The sequence below is a fragment of the Phyllobates terribilis genome, unplaced genomic scaffold (genome assembly GCF_046119375.1).
Source record: "Phyllobates terribilis strain yellow unplaced genomic scaffold, ASM4611937v1 Scaffold_2__4_contigs__length_985480577, whole genome shotgun sequence".
NCBI classification, from domain to species: domain Eukaryota; kingdom Metazoa; phylum Chordata; class Amphibia; order Anura; family Dendrobatidae; genus Phyllobates; species Phyllobates terribilis.
In genome coordinates, this window is record NW_027362762.1 from 355,757,313 (window position 1) to 355,781,543 (window position 24,231).

At 42.0% G+C, this 24,231-nt stretch overlaps 1 long non-coding RNA gene across 2 annotated transcripts in view; it reads right to left on the minus strand.

Annotated features, from left to right (window-relative positions):
* The window catches only part of LOC141252078 (uncharacterized), a 71,377-nt gene extending 53,126 nt beyond the window's left edge, over positions 1 to 18,251 (minus strand). Inside the window, exons 1-2 of one of the 2 annotated variants that reach the window (XR_012313556.1) lie at positions 18,184 to 18,251; positions 4,319 to 4,468 (exon numbers count right to left, since the gene is read on the minus strand). This is a non-coding gene — a long non-coding RNA (uncharacterized lncRNA). Of the gene's footprint in view, positions 1 to 4,311; positions 4,469 to 18,183 lie in introns of both variants that reach the window. The other variant, XR_012313551.1, reaches the window with a different exon arrangement.
* Between the last annotated feature and the right edge of the window lie 5,980 nt (positions 18,252 to 24,231).

A 24,231-nucleotide genomic window follows, 5' to 3' on the forward strand; every position in this document is an offset into this window, starting at 1 on the left:
CTAATAATGGAAACATTGTTTTCAGGAGGCCCTCTGACCTCCACGTCTCTTCCAAGGGACATTGGAGTGCCTCCAATTTTTTGGCAGCCCTTGCATTCACTGCATAGACCAACATTATGGGAGACCCACTTCGTAATGATGGGAACATGGTTTTCAGGAGGCCCTTTGACCTCCACATCTCTTCCAAGAGGCATTGGAGTGCCTCCAAATTTTTGGCAGCCCTTGCATTCATTGCAGAGGCCAACACTATAGGAGACCCACTTCCTAATAATGGGAACATTTTTTCATGAGGCCCTCTATGTCTCTTCCAAGGGGCATTGGAGTTCCTCCCAATTTTTGGCAGCCCTTGCATTCACTGCATAGGCCAACACTATGGGAGACCCACTTCCTAATAATGGGAACATTGTTTTCAGGAGGCCCTCCTCTAAGTCTCATTTCCCTGTGAATGCATTTGTCACGGTTGAAAGCAATGCAAAAGTGCAAAACCGCATCAAAAACGCTACGTGTGAACATAGCCCAAGGTGTGGAGGAGTATTTTGGTTATTTATTTTGCCTTATATATAAGTCATTACCCTGGAAAGGATATTCCTTAACATATTTCCCAGGAAAATCCATTTTGGTTTCGTTTTTGTATGTTTTATTGTGAGTCCGTAAAAGTGGCGTAATACCTCTGACAACATTGTTGACAGCAGTGACCTGGGAGCTTCCAGGGGTCTTCCCCATGCTGTTCCCATGTCATTTGAGCACTATTCCCATCCATTTTGGCAATTTTTAGGCCCTCTGCAGACCGCCGGGGGGAGCCGCCTGAAAAATGCTTGAGTTTCCCATAGACTTACATTGGGCTCGTTGCTCGGGTCGAGCACCCGAGTATTCCAATGTGCTCGACCCAAGCAACCAGCACCCGAGCATTTTAGTGCTCGCCCATGACTATTGAAAAGTGTAAAAACAATATACAGTTTTGTACAAAATAATAGTGTGTTTAAAACAACTGAGAAAACGCTCAATCCTCATAATAGCATTTATTTCCATATAAACAAAGGCTATGGGAGCGGCACATACAATTCCAAATGAAAACGTGAACAAAATAATAATTTTTAAACTGAAAATGAAGTAAAAGGAATAATAGGCTGCTTAAAAAATAGCAGTGTCTTGCGTTTTCATTTACAAACTATAATATTTACTGTATAAAGTGAAATTTGTTTCCAGACTTAGCTTTAAGGTTAATCACTGAACTAATATTTAATTCTAGAACCTTTATTTCTGATAGCTGCTTTACATCTCTGTGGTATGGAGTCACCTAATATCTGACATCTGCAAACAGATATTCCAGCCCAAGCTGACTGGACTACATTCCATAATTCTTTTGCATTCTTAAGTTTTGTATCAAAAACAGCATTTTTGATGTCACTCCACAAATTCTCAGTTGGATTGAGATCTGGCGATTGGCCTGGCCACTTCATAACATCAATCTTGTTTGTCTGGAACCAAGATGTTGCCCACTTGTTGGTGTGTTTGGTGTAGTTGTCCTGCTGAAACACCCATTTAAGGCCATTTCTTCTGCATCATAAGGCAATATGACCTCTTCCAGTATTTTGGTATATTCAAACTGGTCCATGGTGCCTAGTATGTAGTGTTGAGCGAGTATGTTCTGTTCCGAGTATGCTCGGGCCGAGCTCCGAGTATTTACAGCTGCTCGGTGATGTGTTTGAATCGATCCCGTGTGCATGATTTGCAACTGTTAGACAGCTTTATTACATGTGAGGAATGTGTAATAAATAGACATTCCTCACATGTAATTAAGCTGTCAAACAGTTGCAAATCATGCACACAGGAGCGATTCAACCATATCACCGAGCAGCTGTAAATACTCGGAGCTCGGCCCGAGCATACTCGCCGAAAGGGTTAACAGAACATACTCGCTCAACACTACTAGTATGCGATAAATGGGCCCAACTCCATAGTATGAGAAACATCCCCAAACCATTATGCTTGCATCTCCATGTTCTACAGTGTACTGTGGCTTGAATTCAGTGTTTATGGGTCGTCTCACAAACTGTCTGTGGCCTTTAGACTGAATAAGAACAATCTTGCACCTATCTGTCCATAGAATGCTGTGCCACTTTTCTTTTAGGCCAGTCAATGTGTTCTTTGGCAAACTGAAACCTTTTCAACACGTCTTTTTTTCAGCAATGATATTTTACAAGTATTTTTTGCAAATAGTTTGGCATCATGTAGGCATCTTCTGAAAGTTGCAGGACTCACAGGTAACTGAAGATCTTCTTTGATCTCCCTGGAGCTGATCATTGGATGCTTCTTTGCCATTCTTGTGACTCTATGATATATGCAGATGGTAGTATTTATTTTCCTATCACGTGTTTTAGATTTTGTATGCCATTTTAAAGCACTGGAAATCTTTTCATCTGAGCAGCCAATTATTTACTGCACTTCTTTATATGTTTTCCCATTTCCAATCAACTTCTTCATCAAAGTTCTTTCTCCTTCGGTACAATTTCTGAAACCACCCGTTTTACTCACTGAGCAAGGGCTAAAACATTTGCTGCCCTCTTTCTTTACATAAAAACCATAATTGACATCTGTTTCTTCAAAGAATTAATTGAACGTCACACTGCTATTAATTAGAAAACTCCCCTTTCATTAAATGAGTTAATTACACCCAATTAGCGGTGTGCATGTCATGACTGTCATGAATTTTTTCCCATGTTGTATGCTCTTTCATGCGAAAAACAGTAATTACACACATTAGCGATGTTAGACTGCTGTTATTTTGGATATAACTATATACACACACACTACACTCCTTTAATATATACTCCTTTTTTAGTGTATTTTTATGCCTAGTCCAGCACATTCAAATGATGTGTTCAGACCCCTTCATTTATTCACATTTTATTCTGGGTTTACTCTAAATTGAATAGTATTAATTACATGTTCTTATACACAACATACCCCCAATAATGCCAAAGTCAGATCAGGTTTGTTGAAATTTATGCCAGTTCCTTTCATTTTGGTCTGCTCTCAAACTCTGTTACTCTGTTGCTAATCATTGGGGGTCCAACTGCTGGGACCCCTAGATCTGAGCTCTGGTATCCCAAGAATGCTACATTCATTACCTATGAGACTGTTGAGTACAGCGCTCTGCTTTTTCTGACAATCACATTGACATGCACACATTGACAGGACTGCAGAGCCCCATTCTCCGGGTTCCAGAGCCCCAGTCTCGGGATCCCTTGAGGTTCCAGCAATCAGCAATTTATCCATACCTAATGTATAGGGGATAACTTGCCTTTTTTTGTGAACATCCCTTTAAGAACATTCACAGACATGCTCTAAAACCATATCTACATTATTTTTGATTCATGCTCAAGGTGGTTGTACTGTAGGTAGGTGAATCTTTTCCCCAGTCTGAAGGTTTTCATCACGAATTTCCTAAATCCTTTTTAACCTCTATTCTTAATAGTCTCTTAGTTTCTACTTCTTAAAATTTGCCTATAGCATAATGCTGCCACCACATTTTTTCTGTAGGAATGGTATTAGTCAGGTACCAGCAGTGTCTGATTTAATTCTGCTTGGCGATAAAGCAGAAAAGCTCAAATCATGCTGCTCAGACATTTCACTTTTCATGAGCCATGGAAACCCCTAGATTTTCAGTGTCGATGAGGGATCTGATTTGGGGCTTGTTTTTTGTGGGATAAGTTGAAGTTTTTATTGGTAATATTTTGGTGTATATAAGATTTTTTGATCGCTTCCAGTATAACGCTAGGATCACATTCTTACGTTTCCGTCTAAAACCCCCGAAAATGTGACTTACAGTATGTATAACCCTTGGTGGAACCACTCACTATAATGTGGCTGATGTTGTCACTTTGGATTTCGTTTGGCAATTGTTCTGGTGATATCTGTCTTTTAGGCGTAAACACCTGTGGTCAACTACACTTTTGTGAACTAAAAAGATGCCTAAAATGATGGGTCACTGTCAGAACAGAGGACAGACAGAGTAACTGCATCTGCCCAATTATAGTGAGTGGTTTAGTCGCTGGTTTCTTATGAATTACTGTTTGGGGGGGATTTATACAAAAACCCTGCGATAAGTGTTCAGTTCAAAAATAGTTTTTTTATTTTTATGCTTTTCACTGTGATTAGACAGATTTATTCTTGGGGTCAATGTAATTATAAAAATGCCAGATTTATATATTTTTTTGTATGTACAGCGAGACTTACAAACATCCAACTTACATATGACCCCTAGTTACGAACATTGGATGTTCAAAAAGACCCAAACTAATACCTCACCGCTGACCTCTCAGGCCACCAATCAGTCCTCTTCTTTCCATCGTTGTGTGCAGCATCTTCAGCCTATAGAACAGGACTCCCGGTGACATCCAAACTGGAGCTCACTCACTCGTCATTGCAACCTAAGGGCACGCAGTAACCTTCGGCCTGGACACGGCTGGAAGTCCGGGTGTATAGTGATGAGGTCGAGATGAGGAGTGATGAAGGAAAGAAGAGGACCAGATGGTTAGGTGAATATTGGTTAAAAAAAGAATAATATTCACCTCTCCAGACACCCCGCTGCTCATGGTCCTCTACTTTCCACCGTCGCACACTATATCTCCAAGACTTCCGGCCACATCCAGGCCCCGGAGGTCACTGTATTTCATATGGTCATGACATTGATGTAACCTCCAAGGTATGGACGTGACCGGAAGTCCTTGTATATAGCGAAAAGGCTGGAGATGCAGCGTGCGACAGTGGAAAGAAAAGGAGTGGCTAATGAATGTCGAGCGTGGGGATCAGTTGTGAGGTGAGTATTAATATTAGTTTGGGCTTTTTACAGCACAGTGAAAGGGAAACTGTCACCCCCTGGGACTTTTCAGACCTCTAATATGGGCATACAGGTGATATGGAAATTAAGTTAATAGGCGGAGATTTCTTCCCATCCCCCTGACAGGAAGCATGTCAAAACTAATTTAATAAAAAGCTATTTCAAAGCAAGCAAACCTCTAATATGAGGCATACAGGTATGTATAGAATCACATTTCTATCACCTGTATTCCCATATTAGAGGTCTGAAAAGTCCCAGGGGGTGACAGATTCCCTTTAAAACTTATATACATATCTATGTTAAAAACAAAGCTACAGAATATATCTAGTTTGAAACCCAGGAACTGCCTGTACTGCTATTTTTACACACCAAAAATGTTTTTTTTTCCATTGCCATATTCTGAAAGCCATAACTTTTCTTATTTTCTTTTTCAGAAAAAGAAAGCGATATAAGAGCTTGTTTTTTTGCAGGATGATTTGACGTTCTTAGTGATACTATTATTTTTACATATGACTTTTAGATCGCTTTTTATTCCATTTTTGTGTCAGTATGATGAAAAAGCTACATTTTTGGCGTGTTTTTTATTTATTTATTTTTACAATATTAGCAATATTTTACGATATGTTTTACACTACATAACTAACATGACAGGCTTTACAGTCCGGGTCGTCACAGTCACGGCGATACCAATTATGTGTATTTTTTTGGTTTACTTTTCTTTTTACACAATAGCTGCATTTTAAGTGGTGAAACAGCTACAGTGACATGTAAAGGTTTGGGCACCCCTGGTCAAAATTACTGTTATTGTGAACAGTTAAGCAATTTGAAGATGAAATGTTCTCTAAAAGGCCCTAAGTTAAATATGACACATTTCCATTGTATTTTAGGCAAAAAAAATATATACAGGGTGGTCCAAAAGTAGGTGGACAGAAAGTGTAATAAAGTTATGAAGGGGGAGATTTATCAAACATGGTGTAAAGTGAAACTGGCTCAGTTGCCCTTAGCAACCAATCAGATTCCAATTTTCATTCCTCACAGACTCTTTGGAAAATGAAAGGTGGAATCTGATTGGTTGCTAAGGGCAAATGAGCCAGTTTCACAGATCTAGTTTTCACAGATAGATCTCCCCCAAATCTGTTTTCTTTTCAGATAATTCAGATAACACATAATGTCCAAAAAAGTCCACCAGAAGAGCCTCTTTGGAATTGGAAATTTCACGAGCTTCTATCATGCGAATCCTGAAATCTATTGGGTGGAACGTTTATCGTCCACGTCTAATTCATGGTTTATTGGAGGATGATCCAGACAGGCGGCTGCAATTTAGTGAGATTATGCTTAACGAAATTGAAGAAAATCCAGTAATTTTAGATAACATTATGTGGAGTGATAAAGCTTCTTTCAAATTATCCGGCCGTATTAACAGATATAATTGTATTTACCGGTATAATGAGAACATGCATTTAACATTAGAGCAACAACTAAATGAGCCTGGTGTCAATGTTTGGGGTGATATTTCAAGTTTTGGTGTTTTAGGACCAATATTTTTTGATGGAACAGTCACAGGAGATAAGTATCTCAAAATTCTAATGAATCAAGTTGTTCCCCAGTTAGGCTGTGTGCCCACGTAGCGTTTTTCAAGCGTTTATGCTGCGGAATTTCCGTAGCGTAAACGCTTGTGAAACGCTAGGTAATCCGCACCCCATGGTCCCCAAGGTTCTATGCACATGCTGCGGATTTTTCCGCAGCATTTATGCTGCGTACAAAAATCCGCAGCATGTCATTTAATTTTGCGGAAGCGCAGCGGAATGGCCGCCATTGACTTGCATTGAGACGCATAGAATGCGCGTCTGTACATTTCTACAAGAGAATTCTATGCGTCTCTATGTGCGGATGGTACCCAGTTCTGTAGGATAGGAGACTCTCATCCAGACCTGGGTACCATTGTACCTGTAAAAAAAAGAATAAAATAATAAATAAAGTTTATACTCACCTTTCCGAAGGCTTCTCTGCATGCCGGCATCGCTGAAGGACCTTCGGTGACGTCACAGTCATGTGACCGCAGGCCCTTCACCGCTCTGTCTCGCGATATGCCGGCAGCCAGGAACCAGCCAGGAAGCAGCGCTGCAGCCACGCCGGGTCATCGGGGGTGAGTATAGCTTTATTTTATTTTTACGGTTCACACTGTATAAATCCATGCTGTTTGCATGGATTTATATAGTGTGACCTAGTTGTCAAGCACTTTCTAAGTGATGCTATCGCCTGGAAAGCGCTTGTCAATCTGCATGCGGAAACGCATGTGAATCCACATGTGGATCCGCATGTATTCTGCAGGAAAAACGCATGCACAATCTGCATGCGTTTTTTCTGCCAGGGAGATGCAGAAATGCTGCAGAAATTTTCTGCTTCATTTCTGCATCGTGGGCACATAGCCTAACAGCAACAGCCTAATTCAAATGACATTTATTTCCAACAAGATGGGGCCCCTCCACATTATTCAAGAGTAGTCCGTGAGTATCTTGATGAAACATTTCCTAATAAATGGATTGGTCGAAGAGCCCCACTTGATTGACTGGCACGTTCACCAGACTTGACCCCAATGGATTTTTTCTTTTGGGGAGTACTCAAGGACAAAGTTTATAGTCGAAAACCATAAAGTGTCGGTGATTTGAAAAATTGCATTTCAAGAAATTAATACCCAAAGAGACTTGTGCAAAAAAGTTTGTCGAAGCGTAAGAGGCAGACTTCAAAGCTGTGCAAATTGTAATGGAAAACAGTTTGAGCACCTGCGTTGATAAAATTTAATTGTCAATGTTATGCTTTTGTTAGTAAATATAATTTTATATACAGTACAGACCAAAAGTTTGGACACACCTTCTCATTTAAAGATTTTTCTGTATTTTCATGACTAGGAAAATTGTACATTCACACTGAAGGCATCAAAACTATGAATTAACACATGTGGAATTATATACTTAACAAAAAAGTGTGAAACAACTGAAAATATGTCTTATATTCTAGGTTCTTCAAAGTAGCCACCTTTTGCTTTGATGACTGCTTTGCACACTCTTGGCATTCTCTTGATGAGCTTCAAGAGGTAGTCACCGGAAATGGTCTTCCAACAATCTTGAAGGAGTTCCCAGAGATGCTTAGCACTTGTTGGCCCTTTTGCCTTCACTCTGCGGTCCAGCTCACACCAAACCATCTCGATTGGGTTCAGGTCTGGTGACTGTGGAGGCCAGGTCATCTGGCGTAGCACCCCATCACTCTCCTTCTTGGTCAAATAGCCCTTACACAGCCTGGAGGTGTGTTTGGGGTCATTCTCCTGTTGAAAAATAAATGATGGTCCAACTAAACGCAAACTGGATGGAATAGCATGCCGCTGCAAGATGCTGTGGTAGCCATGCTGGTTCAGTATGCCTTCAATTTTGAATAAATCCCCAACAGTGTCACCAGCAAAGCACCCCCACACCATCACACCTCCTCCTCCAGGGTTGTTTAAATGTTCTTTTGCATACTTCTGATGCTGAATTTTATGGTGAGGACGCAACAGAGGTTTTCTTCTGTTGACTCTTACATGAAGGCCATATTTGTGCAGGTGTCTCTGAACAGTGGAACAATGTACCACAGCTCCAAAGTCTGCTAAATCTTTCTGATAGGTCTTTTGCAGTCAAGTGGGGGTTCTGATTTGCCTCTCTAGCAATCCTACGAGCAGCTATCACTGAAATTTTGCTTGGTCTTTCAGACCTTATCTTGCCCTCCAGTGTTCCTGTTAACTGCTATTTCTTAATTACATTTCGAACTGAGGAGAGAGCAACTTGAAAATGCTTTGCTATCTTCCAATAGCCTTCTCCTGCTTTGTAGACCTTCAACATTTTCATTTTCAGACTTCTAGGCAGCTTCTTAGAAGAACCCATAGCAGCATTTTTTTGGCACAAAGTTAGAGGAGGCTGGGTTTTTATAAAGCTGGAAAATTTGCATCACCTGGCCTTTCCTAACAATGATAGTGAACAAGCCATAACCCTAACAGGCTAATTAAGGTCTGAAACTTTGGTCAAAGTTATCTGAGCACACAATTCTCCAAGGATGCCCAAACTTTTGCATCGGCCCAGTTTCCTTTCCGTAATTTTAAAAATGAAAAAAAAATGACTATATTTTTTTTTTGCCTAAAATACAAAGGAAATATGTGAACTTTAACTTCAAGCCTTTTAGAGATCATTTCATCGTCAACTTGCTTAACTGTTCACAATAATAGTAATTTTGACCAGAGGTGCCCAAGCTTTTACATGCCACTGTATTTGTGATTTTTCTCGTACCTTTTTGTGTTTTGTTTTTTATTTCGTTTACATTTTTGCACATTTTATTTATTTATTTTACCTAGTTACACTGTGGGACATGAATAGTTTTCACTTTGATCGTTGGTCTCATGCACTACAGTATGAATGTATTACAGTGTAGGAAACCTGAAAGTCTTTCACTGACACAGACTATTAGATTCGGTTGAAGGTAGGGTCTAACAGGCCACCGTGCCTTGAGGTCATCACAAGACCTCAGGTTGCCACAGCAACTATCCTCGTGACCAGCAATGGTGATTATTGGGAGCCGATAGGATTAAAGAGGGAGCCCTTTCCCTCTTTTAACCATCTAAATGCCGCTGTCGCCTTTGACAGTGGCATCTAAGGGGTTGATCGATTCATCTGACCTGATCAATTTTATGGTAGTGCTTTTGCTCTGTTATATAGTCAACTTTGACAATGTAAGGTTGTCCCTGGAAAAACCTCTTTAAATTTATTATACAATAAGGCTGTAATGTATCAAAATGTATAAAACACAAAGGGGTCTAAAAGGGGCACTATATGGCATTGTTATATGCTCACTTTATTCCACTAATACATGGTCCACACAATAGTATTTTTAAGCACTGTAGTCTACTGTCATGCATTAGAGTTTGGTGGCATTATTAAGCCAATATCATGAAACAATTTCTCTCGATTTTTCAAAAAATTCCATGTGCCACACATTTTCCCCAGAGCTCTCCACAGAGCATGTCTGGCTTCGGTCTAACACTTTACCAAATATTCTTTTTGAAAGCGGAATTACATCTGTTGTCAAGATGTTAGCTACTAATGTCAGCAAAAAATTCAATGACTCAGATAAGCTTTAGTAAATATTTAATCACAGCACATGACCCTAGCTACAAAGACCTGTTGTGGCTATAAACTCATGTGAAAAGACTGTTAGTATATTTAGTATATTAAAGTGAGTCTGTCACCAGGTATTTGCTTCCCTGAAAGCAGCATAATGTATTGCAGAGATTCTGATTCCTGCGATGTGTCACTGACAGGGCTACTTGCTGTAGTTTTTGTAAAATCACTGTTTTATTTTCTGCAGCTCTAGCAGTTCTCTGAATGCTGAGCTCTGTGTAACCCCGCCCACACCACTGATTGGCAGCTTACTGCCCATGGACAGTATACTCAGAAAGCTGCCAGTCAGTGTTGGCGGCGGGGTTATACCGAGCTCATGAATATGGAGGACTACTTGCCAGCAGGTTTACTAGTCCTCTAGTGATAATGTCCTGCTGATAAAACTACAGCAAGCAGTCCAGTAAAGTGACACATAGCTTGAAACAGGGTCTCTGTCTCTACATTCTCTGCTCTCAGAAGGGATAGTAAAAACCTGGTGATAGATTAATTTAAAAAAATAATAATAACTTGAAAATCCAGAAAAAAAATATAAAAATATAAAAAATTTTCAAGTGCCCCCCTTGTGACAGAGTCACTGGTATGATATACGAGGGGAGGTATGTGTCACACAGGTTGCTAGCCTGTTTGAACTGAAACCTATAAACTTTCTGCCAGCATGTTATATGCTGGGGGTTAACTCACTTAAAGGGTGTGGTTTTATGGGAATGGCAGAGGGTGGGAGGCCATTCTCCCACCTCCCCTCAGGGTGCGGCTGAGCAAGGTTTAAATGCTCAGTCACCATTTTTTTTCTGTTGTTGAGTTTGGAGTGACAAGATTCCAAACTGGAAGGTCACAGCTCAGAGAAGAGCTGAAAACTGGGACTACAACCTGTGTGGGCGAACCCCACACTGCTATGGACTGTGCTATCATTTATCTTTTGTTTTGTTGTTTTGCCAGTAAGGCTGTGCTTGTTTTTGCTGGAGCTGCAGGGCTTTATGCCACATAATAAAGCTTGCAGAGAAAACATGGCTCCTGAGTCTACTTCCGGAAGCGGCCGAGTGAGGCGTCTTACCACACCCTGATTTAATTGTTAGCATACCTTTGCATGTCTAAAGTGAATGGAAAGCGATCACAGTCCCCCACTACTTTCCCCCTAATGACATCCATGTCTCTTACACAAGGGTAAATAGATAGTGGGTGTCCTAATGGACGAGCCTAAAGATGTGCAACTTTATGTACAAATGCCAGAAATACATAAAAAATAGTAAAATGCAGCTCTGCTATTGCTAAAATAAGGTTGGTTTTACACTATGTTTCAAACTGCTTTGCCATCTCCATCAAGGATTTCCATCTGAAGGCCAGAAATATGGGATTCAGACAGAACCCTGAAGGAGCCACGATGGGGCAAACAGACTCTGTGAGACCGAGTCAGTAAAAGGGCACAAACCATAGTGTGAAACTAGCCTAAGTGAGCTACAGTACTCTTTCAAATCATTAGTATCCATCTATCACTAACCAAACATCTGTTCAATCAAACAAAGGAAACAATTTTAAAGTGTGTTTTAACATATATTCTGCACACTAAATAATCATCATTATTACCACATATCCTAATTTAAAGGGGATGTCCAGTACTCAGACATTAGCGACCTCTGCCTGGCTGCAGTGCTCACGTGGTAAAACACGGTCACACAAGTCTTAGAAGATTCAGTGCCGACATTGCTGGAATGGTGCCGACATAGCTGAAATGGTGCTGACATCGCTGAAATAGTGCAAACATAAATCATAAACTAAAAAAAGACCCACCTACTATATACAACATTTTATTTAAACTTTAGTAAAAAGGAGGGGCCTCACAGATAAATTAAGGTCACTAAGAAGGGGAAATACTGACTTTGCCCTACCGTGGTCTCTTATATTATCCCTGCCTTCCAGCGGAGGTTGGCACCCTAATATTGCGATATGGCGCCCTCGCTCCTCGTCGGTTTTTCCCTCCCTGGCCCTATTATGCCCTAAATATATATAACATAAGCAAAAAGTGCGTGAAATGAAGTGACAGGACAATAATAGTGCAGACAATACAAATATAACATCATGTCGCCAAAAAGATGAAGTCCACCCAAAGGATGATTTTGAGCATCAGCCAGAAATATCTGTTTATGTTTGGTCACTCTTAAAAAAGATTGGTCCACTTTTAGGACATCTGTTCAATTGGTGTAGTGTAACATCAAATCTCTAGTTGGTGGATTATGAATTAATTATTTTATAACACTCCATTCAATGTGGTATGGTATCTAGTGTCTGATCAATAGACCAAAAATGAAATCACTAAATGAGTTCTTATATAATCAACCAACAATATATACATAGTGACAAATAGACATTCCTGGATCATCAAGTTTAGGTAGGGCAAGGCCCAGTATTTCCCCTTTTCTGTGACCTTAATTTTTCTGTGAAGCCCCTCCTTTTTACTAAAGTTTAATTAAAATGTTGTATATAGTAGGTAGGTCTTTTTTAGTTTATGATTGATGTCAGTTTTGGGACCCTTATTTATCCAGTCTAGTTCACAATGGTGTCGATATAGCTGGAATGGCGCCAATGCAAGAGGTGGGTCACTATTATGTTACACTGGGGAATAAATTATTTAAAGGGAATCTGTCACCAGGTTTTTGCTATCTCATATGAGAAATGTAGGAAAAGAGTGTTATGTTCTGCTACCAGAGCTAAGGAAAGAGAGGAGATCTGTCCCTACGATAGAACTCAGCTTAATCCCTACGATGTAACAGGGAACCTGATCCTGCGATCAGACCTGCTAAAGTCCTAAGCTAGTCTGTACGGAGACCTATAGATGTGGGGAAGGAATCCCTACAAGTACTAAGGACTGGGAGGAATATGGGACACCTCCTAACAGAAATAGTAGCAGACAGACGAACAAAACAAAATATATAGAACATAGAGGTCAGTAGACCAAGCAAACAAACAGAGCAAGACACAGAGCACAGGCTAGCTAGAAAGTAGATATACAATGAAGTCCAGCAAAGCCAGAAGGGCGGAGCAGGATTAAATAGGCCAACAAGGTCATGTGACCAGCAAAGGAAAAAAAAACCTAAGAGCAAGGTTCTAACAGTACCCCCCCTTCTAAGAGGATCCTCCGGATCCCCTAGGACCAGGCTTATCAGGAAATCTCCTGTGAAACGCTCTGATAAGTCTGGACGCGGAAACATCATCCGACCTCACCCAAGAGTTATCCTCGGGACTGAAACCTTTCCAGGCCACAAGATACTGCAAACTACCTCTATACCGTCTAGAGTTAAGGATGCGAGAAATTTCATATTCCCCGTCCTCCACCACCGGACGAACAGAGGCAGAGGCGTCACAATCCGATACAACAGCTTTTTTCAACAGAGAGACATGAAATACCGGATTAATTCTCCAGGAGGTAGGAACCTCCAACCTAACAGCAGATTGGTTGACAACCTGAAGCACCTTAAAGGGCCCTACAAACTTGGGACCCAATTTCTTAGAAGGAATCCTCAACCGCAGATTCCTAGAGGACAACCAAACCATGTCACCAACAGCGAACAAAACCTCCTGTCGTTTCCTATCAAAGTAGTCTTTAGATTTTCTGTTGGCCTCCTGAAGATTACCACGCACATCCGTCCAAACTCTCTCCAAATCACCGGAAAAATTCTCCTCCTCAGGCACGGCAGATCCCAACTTGGAGAACGACCCAAACGACGGATGTCTCCCAGAACAACAAAAAAAAGGCGAACAACCAGCAGAAGAAGATGTATGATTGTTCAGAGCAAATTCAGCAAGTGGCAGAAACTCAGACCACCCCTCTTGATTGTCTGCCACAAAACAACGCAAGAACTGCTCAACATCCTGGTTTTTCCTTTCTGTCTGGCCATTAGATTCAGGATGATATCCGGACGAGAACGACAAATGAACTCCCAACCTATCACAAAAGGCACGCCAAAAACGAGCCACGAACTGAGGACCCCTATCAGAAACAATGTCAGTAGGAACGCCATGAAGTCTGACAATTTCCTTGACAAAGGCCTTAGCGAGAGTTTTAGCGCAGGGCAGTTTGACGAAAGGAACCAAGTGGCACATCTTGCCAAAACGGTCCACGACCACCCAGATGACAGTAAAACCCTCAGAGGGGGGAAGGTCAGTTATAAAGTCCATAGCCAAATGTGTCCAAGGAGCACTGGGAACCTCCAAAGGACAAAGCAACCCCGCAGCAGGAGTATGTGAGGACTTAGATCTAGCACATATAGTACATTGACGCACCCACTTAATGACTTCCTTCTGCCATCCAGGCCACCAAAAACTGCGACCCACCAGTCTCTTGGTCTCAGAGATTCCGGGATGACCTGCCAACCGAGATTCGTGACACTCAACAAACAAATCTCTCCTAAAGGTCCCAGGCACAAACAACCTCCCATGAGGAGTGTTAGAAGGGGCATTCTCCTGTGCTTTAAGAATCTCATTTTCCAAAACGGAGTCCAAAGCAGCTATCACAACACCTTCTTGTAAAATGTTCTCCTCTTTCTCAGCACCGACTATGGGAGAAAAACTGCGAGACAAGGCATCCGCCTTAACATTCTTAGTACCAGGGATGTAAGTAACGGAGAAATTAAACCGCGAGAAAAACAGTGCCCACCTAGCCTGACGGGCATTCAGGCGCTTGGCAGCATCAAGATATATCAGATTTTTATGATCCGTAAGAACCTGAACGGGAAATTCCGCACCTTCCAAGAAGTGGCGCCAGTGTTCAAATGCGAGTTTAATAGCCAATAATTCCCGATTACCAATATCGTAATTCAGTTCAGTCTCCGAAAAAAAATTTTAAAAAAAGGCACAGGGATGTAATCCATCCCCGTTATCCTGAGACAATACTGCGCCAACCCCCACAGAGGAAGCATCAACCTCAACCAAAAACGGCCTAGTCACATCAGGCTGCATAAGGATGGGAGCAGAGGTGAACCTCTCCTTGAGATACACAAAAGCTTCAATGGCCTCAGAAGACCACTGAACCGCATCAGCACCTTTCCTGGTGAGATCAGTCAGAGGTTTGACAATACTAGAAAAATTTTTTATGAATTTTCTGTAGTAATTGGCGAAACCCAAAAACCTCTGTATCGATTTCAAACCAATAGGCCTAGGCCATTCCTGCACAGCCTGAACCTTAACCGGATCCATCTCAAAACCTTTGCTGGAGATAATGTAGCCCAAAAAACTAATTCTCTGTACAGCGAACTCACATTTCTCCAGCTTACCAAAAAGCGAATTGTCCATTAATAACTGTAATACCTCACGCACGCTCCGCCAATGAGACTCCAGATCCGGCGAATAAATCAAAATGTCATCCAAATACACAACCACATTTTTGCCGATCAAAGGTCTAAGGATGTCATTAATCAGATTCTGAAAAAATGCAGGAGCATTAGTAAGACCAAAAGGCATAACCAGATTCTCAAAATGACCCACAGGAGTGTTAAAAGCAGTCTTCCATTCGTCACCCTCCTTCATGCGCAACAGATTGTATGCCCCCTTAAGGTCAATTTTAGAGAACCACTTGGCCCCCATTAACTGGTTAAACAGATCAGGAATCAATGGCAGTGGGTAAGGATTGCGTACAGTAATTTTGTTAATCTCACGAAAATCCAGACAAGGACGTAAACCGCCGTCCTTTTTTTTTACAAAAAAAAATCCAACCGCCACAGGAGACTTAGAGGGCCTAATGTGACCGGCGGCCAAACTTGTCTGTATGTATTCCTCCAAAGCCTTCCTCTCAGGAATAGTAAGGTTAAATAAACGACTTTAAGGAAGAGTCGCTCCAGGGACAAATTCAATAGAACAATCATAGTCTCTATGGGGAGGCAAAACCTGCGATTCCTTCTCAGAAAAAACTCTCCAAAAATCCTGAATAGGAACAGGCAATTCTCCCCTATCCAAAGCTGCAATACGCCCGTTACAACACTTGTCATAACATTTATGGCTCCAGGATTTAATTTCACTGGTAGACCAATCCAGTACAGGATTGTGAAATTTTAACCAGGGCAATCCCAATATTACTGGAGAAGGCAAGTTATTCAACACTACCAAATCCAATTTCTCATGGTGAACACCATTAATAGTGAGAGGAAATTCACAGACCTTGAGAGTAATATTCTTCAAAGGGGAACCATCCACAGAAACCACAGCAATGGGGGATGATAAAGGTTCAGGTTCTAAATTGAGTTTTTCCACGAATCCCCCATCAATTACATTCAGAGTAGACCCGCAATCAACAAACACCCGAAATTCCATTAATTTTTTCTGAGCAATCGTGGAAGCAGCTAAAAATATACCCTTGGAATTTAAACAGGCAATACGGGCATGACTGACCATTTTTTTTTCTTTCTTCATACGAAGCTCACAGCCTTTAATCAAATGACCAGATTTTCCGCAATAGAAACACAAGCCTTCAGAAAATCGACGGTCTTTTTCTTGAGAGCGAGGTGCCACCGATCCAATCTCCATCGGTTCACCACTGTTAGTACACACATTCTCATAACCAGAAACTGACATAGCAGAGGATTTGCTCTCATTAACCCTAGCACGCAGTCTCCTATCCACCCGTATAGCTAATTGCATAGCCTGTTGCAAATCTTCAGGTGTAGGATAAGCAATTAGCAGGTCTTTAACCCTTTCACTGAGCCCAGCAAGAAATAGACTTTTCAGAGCAGAATCGTTCCACCCTGTTTGAGTAGACCAACGACGGAAATGAGTACAATATTTTTCCACATTACCTGAACCCTGTTTTAAACGTCTCAACTCAGTCTCAGCTGATGCGACACGGTCAGGATCATCATATAATAGTCCCAAAGCAGAAAAAAAAACTATCCACTGATCTGAAGCATGTATCACTAGGTTGCAAAGAAAAGGCCCACTCCTGAGGCTCTTTGCGCAAAAGTGACATTATGAACCCTACGCGCTGGGATTCATCCCCAGAGGACTTAGGTCTCAAACGAAAATACAATAAGCAGGCATTTTTGAATGAAAAAAATTCTCGGTGTTCACCAAAAAATAAATCCGGCAAACATACCTTAGGCTCCAAGAAATGTGCTCCAGGACAGTTACTCACGTGCTGACGGAGCTAAGCCACCTCCATAGAGAGTCCCTGCAGGCGATGAACCAAATCCTGAACCGACACCATGATGGAACAGAAAAATCTTTCCTTAGAGAATTTGCTGGCTGGACTTACTGTTATGTTCTGCTACCAGAGCTAAGGAAAGAGAGGAGATCTGTCCCTACGATAGAACTCAGCTTAATCCCTACGATGTAACAGGGAACCTGATCCTGCGATCAGACCTGCTAAAGTCCTAAGCTAGTCTGTACGGAGACCTATAGATGTGGGGAAGGAATCCCTACAAGTACTAAGGACTGGGAGGAATATGGGACACCTCCTAACAGAAATAGTAGCAGACAGACGAACAAAACAAAATATATAGAACATAGAGGTCAGTAGACCAAGCAAACAAACAGAGCAAGACACAGAGCACAGGCTAGCTAGAAAGTAGATATACAATGAAGTCCAACAAAGCCAGAAGGGCGGAGCAGGATTAAATAGGCCAACAAGGTCATGTGACCAGCAAAGGAAAAAAAAAAACTAAGAGCAAGGTTCTAACAAAGAGACCATAGATGTATCACTTAAATTACTGGGTGCAGCAGTTGTGATACAATTAGAGTTTTTAGACGTGGCATGTAGCAGAGCTCAAAAAGCTGATCCTGTCCACACCACAGCTTTCTGTGTACATTGTCTATTGACAGTGAGCTGCCTATCAGAGGAGGCGTGGTTGGTCTAACAGGCATGTGACCTAGTCCAGGCAGTGATAATCTCCTGCTGATTAAACCTTCATTGTAATTAAACAGCAGCACCCAGCCTGATATATGACACATATCTGATAGTTTTAACCCCTAATGCATGCTGTCCTCAGAGTACAGAGGAAAAATCAGCTGACAGATTCCCTATAAGATGATAGACCCTATAAGGAGCCAGTGCAATCATTTTGACTACAATAAATAACAAGAATGGTAACAAGAATCTGTAACAAGAATGGTAATGTACAAGAGTGTACAAGACTGTAACGAGAGTGTTAATGTACAAACCTGCATACGTGCAGATCATCGAGGGCGTGTTGTTGACAACAAATGAATCACTGAACTCCTGTTCTGCTGTAACACCCGGGTAATTGACATTCTTCCTATTGGGTGTGGTAATGTTTGCAATAAAATGTAATAGATTGTCTATTAAAAGCAAACATATTTTAGACACATAACATTTGGTCACAGATAACCTAACATGTAAGTTGTGTGTTTTCAATTTAATCATGTTTATAGAATTGTTAATCATGTGCACTATGTGAGACAAGATGTCGCACTCCTGTACTTGGATAAATACCCTTTATTGTAGGTGGGTCTAATAAAATTGTACTTTAGTTAGTTTTAGTACTGGTTTATATTAAGGACATTGTAATATAATGTTTCCTGAGGAATAAACGCTCTAGATAGTTCTTTGGAACTAGACACTGTCCCTACAATAACAAGACATACATCTGTTTCACATTATTAAGCTGTGAAATAAAATGCATGGAAAGTCCAGTACCATCATGTCAATTTAAATATTGCCTTTAAAAAACTTGCTAAAAAGGATCTGTCACAAACATACATTTGTATTGGACCTGAAAATACTTTGAAAATTCATTTATAATCCTTTTCGGAAGTTTAAATCCAATCTCTGCCCACCAGGCCTGATTGACAAGCCCTCAGTGTCCCTGCTTCTGCTGAGATCTCACACTGCTCAGCACAAGCTGAAGCTGTCAGTCAGACTGTATGGGCATATATCTAATACATCTGGACTTTACATTTTACCGAGACTAAAAAAAATGCTCCATTGATGGAAAAATAAAAGTCACTGGTGTTACGCTCGCGCCCGGACTGACTGGCGTGAGCGTGATTAGTGATCCCACTGTACCATGAACCGAGGAGTGCCTGGAGGGGCGTTACTAAGTATCAACCCGATCCGACCAAGGTCGCACGGCGGCTAGTCGACTCTGTGGACCAAGGAGGAACCGAGCAGAGGGACCAGGTGCGACTCCAGGTCAGACCCCGGTCACAGTTGTTGACCCACACCGGGGAATGCAGGAACAGGCAGGTTAGACTGGCATACAGGCAGGTGGGTATTGGCAAGTACGGCTGGTATTCAGACAGGTGGGTACTGGCAAGTATGGCTGGTATGCAGACAGGTGGGCACTGGCAAGCACGGCTGGTATGCAGACAGGTGGGCACTGGCAAGCACAGCTGGTATGCAGACAGGGAGATACTGGCAAGCACGGCTGGAGTGCAGACAGGGAGATACTAGCAGGTTGGAGGGCAAGCTGGATAGGGTCCTGTACAGACTGGGAGACAGATACAGAGCCGCAGATGCGGTAGACAAGCAGAGTAAAGCGAAACCGCCGGAGTGGAGGACAAGGCAGAGCAGAGAGGAACTGCTGGTGTGGTGAGCAAGCAGAGCGGAGCGAAAACCGCAGGTGCGGTGGGCAAGGCAGAGCAGAGCGGTACCGCCGGAGCGGTGGACAAGGCAGAGCAGAGAGAAACCGCAGGTGCGGTGGACAAGGCAGAGCAGAGCGGAACCGCCGGAGCGGTGGGCAAGGCAGAGCAGAGAGAAGCCGCTGGAGCGGTGGGCAAGTCAGAGCAGAGAGAAGCCGCCGGAGCGGTGGGTAAGGCAGAGCAGAGGGAAGCCGCCGGAGCAGTGGGCAAGTCAGAGCAGAGAGAAACCGCCGGAGGGGTAAGCAAGGCAGAGAAGAGAGAAGCCGCCAGAGCGGTGGGCAAGGCAGAGCAGAGAGAAGCCGCAGGAGCGGTGGGCAAGTCAGAGCAGAGAGAAGCCGCTGGTGCGGTGAGCAAGGCAGAGCAGAGAGAAGTCGCCGGAGCGGTGGGCAAGTCAGAGCAGAGAGAAACCGCCGGAGCGGTGGGAAATTCAGAGCAGAGAGAAACCGCCGGAGCTGTGGGTAAGGCAGAGCAGAGGGAAACCACCGGAGCGGTGGGCAAGTCAGAGCAGAGAGAAACCGCCGGAGCGGTGGGCAAGACAGAGCGGAGTGAAACCGCAGGTGCGGTAGACAAGGCAGAGAGGACAGGGCTCTGTTCACATGGAACAGACTGGAAAATACAGGAAGATACGGAGGACGGGAAAAGGGACAAGCAGAACCAGATACACACAAGGTACTTCCTATGAAGTAGCGAGTGGACACAAAACTCACAAACAGAAGTACAGAGACAACGAGTTGGAGTTAGGTGAAGGTTCAGATACTGCAGGAAAAGGGAAGGTACGGACATAGAGACAAACAGGTAACAGGCTAAGATACAGTTCAGACAGGAACTGCTACTGCAATGAGATACAAGAACGAGCCTGGGTATACAGCCCCCAGAGAGGCGGGACAGACTAGAAGTCAGAGATAACAGGCCTGGGTATACAGCCCCCAGAGATGGCGGAAACGGACAAGAAGTCACAGATAACAGGTCTTGGTATGCAGCCCCCAGAGATGGCGGAAACAGACAAGAAGCAAAACTGGACCTTGCAACTTCAGAGTCAAGGAGCACACTGAATGTTAGTGTTGCTCAGGCACCTCCTACTGGGTGGAGGGGGCTTATATATCCAGTAACTCACAGCAATAGGCTGGAGACGCATTAGAACAATGAACACAGTAAAAACAAGACCCCAAACAAAAAACTGTGGAATTGCATTTTTTTAACCATTTTACCCCAATTTTAATTATTTTTTGTTTTTCAGTATTATATTATGGTAAAGTGAATGGTGTCAATCAAAATCACAAATCTTCCCACAAAAAAGTTTTCATAAAAGGGTACCTGTCACTATGATAATACAGTCCAATCTGCAGGCAACATATTATAGAGCAGGGGGAGCTGAGAAGATTGATATACAGTTTTGTGAGAAAAAATTCAGTATAACCTGGGTTTTAATTATTTAATCCTCTGCTCTTTCTGGGATTTTCAGTCCAGTGAGCGGTCCTATCAGTGACTGACAGCTTTCTCTGTATAAGTGTGCATACGGGGCTAACTGTCAGTCACTGATGGAACCGCCCAGTGGACCCAAAATCCCAGAACGAGCAGAGGATTAAATAATTAAAACACAGGTTATACTGAATCTTTTATCACAAACTACACATCAATCTTCTCTGCTCCTCCTGCTCTATAGCAATGAGCCTGCAGATTGCATTTTCATGGTGACAGGTTCCCTTTAAAGAAGGGGAAGAAAAAATGAAAGCTCATATAGAAGTTTACATTTACAAATAAACTTAGGCCCTATACAGCCCTCACCTCCACATGTACATTCAGTGGTGAACATCAGAGACATATGTGAAGAGATTTTCTAGCTATTATATAAAAAAAAATGGGAAGCAACACATGTACTAAAATAGGCAAATGGGGAACTAAAGCACTCAATATAAACAATCCTATTTTGGTGTTTTATTTTAATGTTGATTTGGAATCTGAGAGAAAAAAAATCATACCAAAGTCCTATGCTTGCTTGATTTGGATAAAATTGTCATATGACAGAAGGAAATGGGGCCCTACACAAGACCCTGCATTATGGTATTTACTAAACTGCTAAGAAACCTGAAAATTAAAAGAAAAAAAGGGGTTTGGTACCGTGTTAGCCAGTTGAAAAACAAAAATAAGATAATCTTGTAGTTATGATACCTTTTAATGGCTAACAAAAAAAAAAAATGATGTTACAAGGCAAGCTTTCAAGACAACTTAGGGCCCTTTTTCAGGCATGGTAATGGTATAACATAATATACAGTTTTGCTCAAAAGTTTACATACCCCAGCAGAATTTTTCCTTTCTTGGCCTTGTTTCAGATAATATGAATGATAACAAAAAAACTTTTTCTCCACTCATGGTTATTGGTTGGGTGAAGCCATTTATTGTCAAACTACTGTGTTTTCTCTTTTTAAGTCTTAATGACAACCAAAAACATGCAAATGACCCTGATCAAAAGTTCACATACTCCAGTTCTTAATACCGTGTATTGCCCCCTCTAACATCAATGACAGCTTGAAGTCTTTTGTTATAGTTGTGGATGAGTTTCTTTAATTTCTCAGATGGTAAAGCTGCCCATTTTTTTTGGCAAAAGGCCTCCAGTTACTGTAAAATCCTGGGCTGTCTAGCATGAACTGCGCGCTTGAGATCTCCCCAGAGTGACTCAATGATATTGAGGTCAGGAGACTGAGATGGCCACTCCAGAACCTTCACTTTGTTCTGCTGTAGCCAATGACAGGTCGACTTGGCCTCGTGTTTTGGATCATTGTCATGTTGGAACATCCAAGTATGTCCCATGCGCAGCTTCCGGGCTGATGAGTGCAAATTTGCTTCCAGTATTTGCTGATAGCGTCCTGCATTCATCTTTCCTTCAACGTTTACCAAGTTTCCTGTGCCTTTGTAGCTCACACATCCCCAAAACATCACTGATCCACCTCCGTGCTTTACTGTAGGAATGGTGTTCCTTTCATCATAGACCTTGTTGACCTCTCTCCAAATGTAACGTTTATGGTTGTGGCCAAAAAGTTCAATTTTGGTCTCATCGCTACAAATTACTTTGTTCCAAAAGTTTTGAGGCTTGTTTCTGTGTTGTTTGGCATATTGTAGACAAGATACTTTATGGTATTTGAGCAGTAATGGCTTTCTTCTGGCGACTCGACCATGCAGCCCATTTTTCTTCAAGTGCCTCCTTATTGTGCATCTTGAAACAGCCACACCGCTAGTTGTCAGAGAGTCCTGAATTTCAGCTGATGTTATTTGTGGGTTTTTCTTTGCATCCCAAACAATTTTCCTGGCAGTTGTGGCTGAAATTTTTGTTGGTCTACCTGACCGTGGTTTAGTTTTTACAGAGCCCCTGATTTTCCATTTGTTAATCACAGTCTGAACGCTGCTGACTGGCATTATCATTTCCTTGGATATTTTTTTGTATCCCTTTCCTGTGTTATACAGTTCAAATACCTTTTCCCGTAGATCCGTTGACAATTCTTTTGCTTTCCCCATGACTCACAATCCAAAAACGTCAGTGGCTGGATGAAAGATGCAAGAGTCTGTCTGGATCCCAGAAACTCACTCAGCTTTTATGCACCCTTCGATGTCATCAACTTTCATATTGTTGATGTTGTATCCTGGACCACAGAAATGTTTGGCCACCGGTACCTGTTTTTATTTTTATCTGTAATCGTATGGCGATGAGACCTCATCCTTGCTCTCAGTTTCTGTCCTGTTTAATATGACAATATGAAAGTCGTCATATTAAAACGCAACTTTAAATTGCAAAAACATCGAAGGGTCTGGGAATACAAACTAATTAGGGTCTTTCACACCGTACACACAGGAATAAATCTGTCAGGAGGATTTATGTCTCACTACAAAATCTGAGGAATCTGCTCAAGAGACAGTGAGGGCACCAGGCCTATGATCTTACATGGATATTGGGACCATAAAAGTTTCACACCACTAATCTAATCCACTTAAGGACTCACTCTCCAAGCTCAGTTTGTTTGTTTATTTAAATGTCAATTTATTATGCCATGCATCCGCCTTTCGTTTCTTTTTTTTTTCCTTTGTGTGCATATATTTGTGTTTCTTCATATATCATGTTATCCCATACCAGGGCTAAGGAAGGGACCTAAGTTGTCCCGAAAGCTAGCCTTGCAACATCATTTATTTTATTTTTGTTAGCCATTAAAAGGTATCATAACTACAAGATTATCTTGTTTTTCCCAATGAGAGAAACCTGAAAATTAGGCACATCATTGCTTTCTCCATCTACACCAACAGCATGAAGTCTTTTTTTCTAAGAACATAAGAGGGACAGTTTAATGATTTAAAGTGTTGTCTGGTCTTATGATATTGATGACCTGTTTGTAGGATGACCTGATGGATAGAGGTCCTACCAGTAGCATAGCAGAGGGGCAGAGGGTGCGGTCGGCCCCGTGCTTGGAGGCGCCCACCCGGAGCAACTGCTACTGTTAACTATATCAGCGTGCGCATATATAGTTAATCTCTGTGGTAGAGCAGGGAGACACGATCTCCCTGCACTACTGCTCTCTGTTCTGTAGACAGCAGGTGATGTGCTGGCATATTTACAGGACTTCA